Source organism: Eleutherodactylus coqui, unplaced genomic scaffold, assembly GCF_035609145.1.
Source record: "Eleutherodactylus coqui strain aEleCoq1 unplaced genomic scaffold, aEleCoq1.hap1 HAP1_SCAFFOLD_30, whole genome shotgun sequence".
Lineage (NCBI taxonomy): Eukaryota > Metazoa > Chordata > Amphibia > Anura > Eleutherodactylidae > Eleutherodactylus > Eleutherodactylus coqui.
The window spans coordinates 718,195-723,759 of record NW_027102247.1 but is presented as its reverse complement, the minus strand read 5'-3'; the positions used below and the strand labels follow the sequence as shown (position 1 = coordinate 723,759).

The 5,565-nt window shown below is 52.0% G+C and overlaps 1 pseudogene; it reads left to right on the top strand.

Moving 5' to 3' along the window:
- Positions 1 to 4,452: 4,452 nt before the first annotated feature.
- LOC136601133 (U2 spliceosomal RNA) lies at positions 4,453 to 4,580 on the top strand (annotated as a pseudogene).
- Positions 4,581 to 5,565: the final 985 nt, after the last annotated feature.

The following is a 5,565-nucleotide window of genomic DNA, read 5'->3' as shown; positions in this document are numbered from 1 at the left end:
GGACAAAATGCGCATGCAAAATACACTTATGTGAAGGAACTCGCTGCAATCAGCGGGTTCTACTGACGTGTATTTAGCATGTATATTTTTCATGCGTAATATGCTACGCAAATACATCTGTGTGAATCTGTCCGAAGAGCCCACGGTGGTATGCGTAAAACGCTGCGTCTCTGCGGTGAGAACACAATCGTGGACATGAGCCCTAAGGCTGGAGCTCTATGGAGTCTTTCGCCATGACATGGGTCATGTGACCAAAGATCGCTGTGCAGCCCTGTGAACTTGCATACTCAAATATATCAATGGGGTCGCGCAAGTTCCCACAACCTATAGAGTGCTAAAACCTCACCGAGGTTGGATTTTTGCAATATATTGGTCGCAGCTACTTGTGAGTTGTATCGCAACTACATTGTCTTCAGTAAGGCCAGCTGCACACGACCGCTTCACATTCCGAATGCGGGATACCACAGCGGAACCTGGCCGTTACCCCAGCGTTCCTGCAGAATCTGTAATGCAGATGACCGCGAGTGTGAAGGAAGTAGCAGTAGTATGTATCTTTCAATGCATGTGATTTGCTGCAGATCCTCCGTGTGGACGATGACTGCGGATTGAACAATAGGAAACCGGTGGTGTGAAGCCGGCCCGAGAGTGTGAGGTCGCAGGGCTATACAGCGATCTTGGTCACGTAGCACTAGTCTCATTGCATGACTACGACTCTGCCGTTCATGGGAGCTCAGTGCTTGACATGACAACTCCCTGCTGTTGGCGCGACCACCAGTCACCCTTAAAAGTAAACAGAAAGTTAAAAAATGGTAAAATGTAATCTTCGCTCATATTCGTGAGGGGAGATGCAATTACATACCTAAGGCCCCCGGATTTACCCTTGGACCTCACCTCAGCTTCTGCGCACGCGCCCGTCGTCAATGTTGGCCGATGCAAGAGCCGCAGATTGCCTGAGTAATTTAAGATATCCCTGCTCCTGGCTACCAAACATAGCCGAGAGCCTGGAGATTTCATGGTGGGCCGCAGTACGTGGTCCCCAGTCACGTGATTGCCATTAGCCAATGGATAACGGCGATCATGTAAAAGTAAGAGTTACAGCTTCACCTCCTGTCACGAATCCAATCCGTAAGGGAAGGTGAAAATATTTCCCTAAGGCCTCCGGCGATGTCCCCCGACGGGATCCTTATCCTCGGTTGGATAACGGCGATCATGTAAAAGTTAAGAAAAAGTTGAAGTTTAATCTCCCCTCTTTGATCGGTGAGAGGAGATGAAACTTCTTACCGGAGGCCTCCGTATTTGAACCTCGATGTGATCCTCCTCCGTGGACCTTCTCCGGCTTCTGCGCATGAACCTGCCTTAAAATGGATATGCGCTGTGGATTGGTCGCTATTTGTTGTATAGTGGTCTACTGGGTGGCGTATTCTTTATGGAGGCGTTGGAAGGCGTAGTTGTTTGTTAAAAGTTCCTTTAGAAGCTCATTGATGTTGAGTGGTCCTGTTATGTGTTGCTGAGGAGCCTCATGTGGCGGGTGGAGTTAGAACATAGAGTCCTGCTATTCCATCTTGAGTGCCTTAGGTAGCGCTCCTGTAGAGTTTTGAAGATTTGTTAAGTGTGGCTTTGCCTGATAAGAGTCCTTTCTTTTTTTAGAACTATCAGTATTTGCTGAGAAGAAAGTGTTTGGGATTGAGGAGTCCGCTGGGTCGCACCGGGAATTTGATATTTGCGTCTGCGAGGCGCGCGATGTATTGCTTCCTTGGGTGTTGCGGGGGCTGGGACTTGCTTCCAGGCTATTTTGTAATGCTGAGGAGGCTATATAGTGTTTTTCTGTCAGTACCCTTTGGCACAGGGTCTGTCTTTGTGGGTTGCTGACAGTTTCTATATAGCAGTCTGGCTATGCAGATATTCCTCCACAGATCACTTGGCAGTAAGGTGGGGAGGTATTCTCCTTGTAGTTAACTGTGGGTCCCTCTTCTCAACACACTTAGGCCTCATGTCCACGGGGAAAATCAGATCCGCTGCAGATTCTCCATGTAGAATCTGCAGCGGGTCCCTCCTGCCCCGCGGACATGAGCGCTGAAAATGGGAATAAATGAGAATAAACTCACCTCCCATCCGCTCCGTTTCTTCTCTTCGCGGCGGCGTCATCTTCTCTCGTCGCGGCCGGATCTTCATTCTTCGGCTCGGCGGATGTGCATGATGACGTCGGTGACGTGCCTCGCGCATGCGCCGGGCCGAAGCAAAATGATCCGGCCGCGACTGAGAGAAGATGGCGCGGCGCCGAAGAGAAGAACCGGAGCGTGTAAGTAAAATATGATTTTTGTGTCCCGCGGATCCGGACGGCTTCCATAGGCTTCAATAGAAGCCCGCGGGAGCCGTCCCCGCGGGAGACCCGCATGAAAATGGAGCATGGTCCAGATTTTTTTCATGCTCCATTTTTTTTAAAATCACTTTTATTGACGATCCGCGGGTATTTATCTACCCGCGGGTGGTCAATGCATCCCTATGGGGTGCGGATCCGCGCACGGGAGAAGAGTTAAAATCCGCTGCGGATTTTAATTCTTATTTTCCCCGTGGACATGAGGCCTTAGGCCTCCTTCCCACGAACGGATTTACGCCGCGTAAATCCGTGGCAAAAATCCGCTGCGTTGCCCCATGCTATTAGGTTCTATTGAACCTAATAGCACAATGCACACGATGCGTAATTCCACCGCGGAATTACGCACCGTGAAATCTCCCGTTGTCACCCGCAGCATGTTCTATTTGCTGCGGGTGTACGCGCTGACGGCTTCCGTTCACGCTATCTCCCGCTGCAACCAGCGGAAGATAGCGTGAAAAAACGCTTCCCCGCCTACCGCCGCGCGTCATATGACGCGGCCGGCGCGTCACGTGACACGGCCGGCCGCGTCATGTGACGCGGTGGGCGTGTCACATGACGCGACGGCGGTGTGCAGGGAAGTGTCTTCACGCGATCTTCCGCTGGTAAGTATGGGGTCTCTGGGGGGCGCCGTGACGGGCTTCACTGCGTAATATTACGCGGCGGAGCCCGTCACGCTCGTGGGAAGGAGGCCTTAGGGGCCTCGTTGCTCTTTCTAATGGGCAAGGATTGGCTTTGTTTAGTGCTTTGAGAAAGGGATGAGAAGAGGTTCAGGTCCTGGTTATCTCTGTTTTGGCCACTAGATGGTGCTGTGGTGCATTGATATTTGAATTGCACTACACTTTAATGGAGCCTGCTGTCGGTCTGAGAGCTCCGGGGAGAGGACCTCCGTTCCCCCGCTGCACGTCAGAAATAGTGAGTACTGCTTTAAACTTTGCCTGGTGTTGATGTGCTGGGAGGATCACAGTATCCTCTCTTTTTTACTTTTCTGCTCTGGTCTGGCTAGTATGCCAAGCAGCCTGCTCGACTCAGGGGGGAGGGGGGGCGAGATGGCCGCTGCCTCACAGGGAGCTAGAGACTAGGTGCAGATCTTCCGGTGTGCCCGCCCGTGCTGATTGTCGGCTCTGGGGAGCAGGAGGGGGAAAACCACCAGCGTGGGGATTAGTCCAGCGGGGGATCACCCTGATGATTGTATGTGCCGCCGAGTTGCAGGTTGGTGGCCACGGCGGTATATTCAGAGGGAGGGAGCCGCGGCTGTGTATTTGCAAGGCGCTGCGGTGAGAGCGCGGGCACTGAGGGTGACAGAGCCTCCCCTCCAAGTCGGCAGGGGTTACCTTGTGCCATAGTCCTCTGCTTGGCGCTCCGTGAGCGGTCCTCGCCGGGTGTTTCTGAGCGCGGTACTTGTCGGGTTAGGGCGCGGGCCGCTGTGCAGGGCCGCGGCTCTTCGGCTTCTTTTTGGCGGCTGGAGATCACCAGGTGAGCCTTGTCCGGGCCGGTTGTGGGTTCTGGTGGGTCCCCAGGTGCTGTGCTCTTGTCTGCCTCTGTTTGGGTCACTGATTTGACCCAGAAAAGGGCTGAAAAGGGAGATTCTGTGGAGGAGCAAAACAGCGTGCGACCTCTCTCCTTGCTTGCTAAGCCACGCCCCGGGCCATAGTGTTTTTACGTCCTCCCGAAGTGGGCTTTATTCTCTGAGGAAGTAAAAACATGTGTCCTGCAGAGAATAAAGCCCCTCGGGCTCTGGACGTGACAGCTCCATGCTGTCGGTGTCCGCAGCATGGAGCTGTCATCCCGGGCTGTTCGGACCCCCCCACCCCCGACATTGCGATCGGCGCTATGCAATGGATATGGATGCATTAGACACCTGCAGGTAGTAAAATACCTGCGGATGTCATTTTTACCTGCAGGCGCGGGTCCCGCGTGCAGGAAAAAATCCGGACATGCTCCATTCAGGCGCGGGTCTCCCGCGGGGACGGCTCACCCTGGTTGAGAAGGCGTTGGGCGGGGCTATGCAAAGGTCTTCCGGCTCCCTCAGTGCATTGTGGGTGTGCCCGGAGTGCTGGCTGAGCGTGTTGCATCTGATACGTCCCCTATCTGGGGATCATATATTAAATGGATTTTTAGAACAGGGAGCTGGAAAAAGTGCTTGCTCTGTCCACTCCGCACATTGACCTGGTATTGCAGTACCTCCAGTACTGGTGCACCCCCTTTCCTACAGCAGTTTCCAAAAGCAGGAAAAAAAACTGATGAGCAAGAGGTGCAGCGCAGCTGCGGCTGCTAACAACCAAGCACTTAGATTTAGGCCTCATGTCCACGTGATACATGGCGGAAGTATCGCATGATACTTGTGCGATGGCTCGTGTTTTTGCGTGATGTCCTGTAGTTTTTATTTGTACCATTTTGGAGTTTATAAGACTTTATCGCTGTTTATTATAACTTTTTTTGGAGATAGGAATCGGTTACGTGCACACTTCCCATAGACTTGTACAGGGACCCTTGGTGCGCAAATGTGCACAAAAATAGAGCATGGTGAGGTTTTGCACGCATGCGAAATGTGTGAGTAAAGAGAATTCTGAAGGCATCCATTGAAACAAATATGTTTGTGTGAAGCGGCCCTTACTGTACTTTTGTTAGCACGAATCAAGCACATTTGCAAGCGCAAAAAAACACGCAACCATGCCGCCATTTATTGAAATGGGCTCTCTTGGAGCGTTAAGGATATGGGGGCGTGGTCAGACCATGATATTGTTCCAATATCCGCCTGTAAAACCCCCTCGAGGCCTGCCCGCGGCAGAAGGAACATATCTATCCTAGAATAAGATGCATGTGGCGCGGAGAGAAACGTGTAGTCCCTCTACGATCCATGCATGCACCTCCACACGTCGTATAATTCTTCTGAGTGTATGATTGGGACAATGGGTGACATGCCCCTGCCGCTCGCGGTGGAGTCCAAGGTAGGGTCCACCACTGAGTTTAGATCTCCTCCGATCACCAAATTCCCCTCTCGAATTTTAGCCACTTCGGAAAGAACATGTTTGAAGAATTTGGCCTGCCTTTTAAATGGGAAGTAGACATTTACTAGAGTGTAGGTGGTGGCGTTAATTACGCAGACTAATATTAGAAATCGCCCGCCTGGGTCCACGTATACGTTTTTTTGGGAAAATGTAACGTTCCGGCTAATGGCTATCATTACG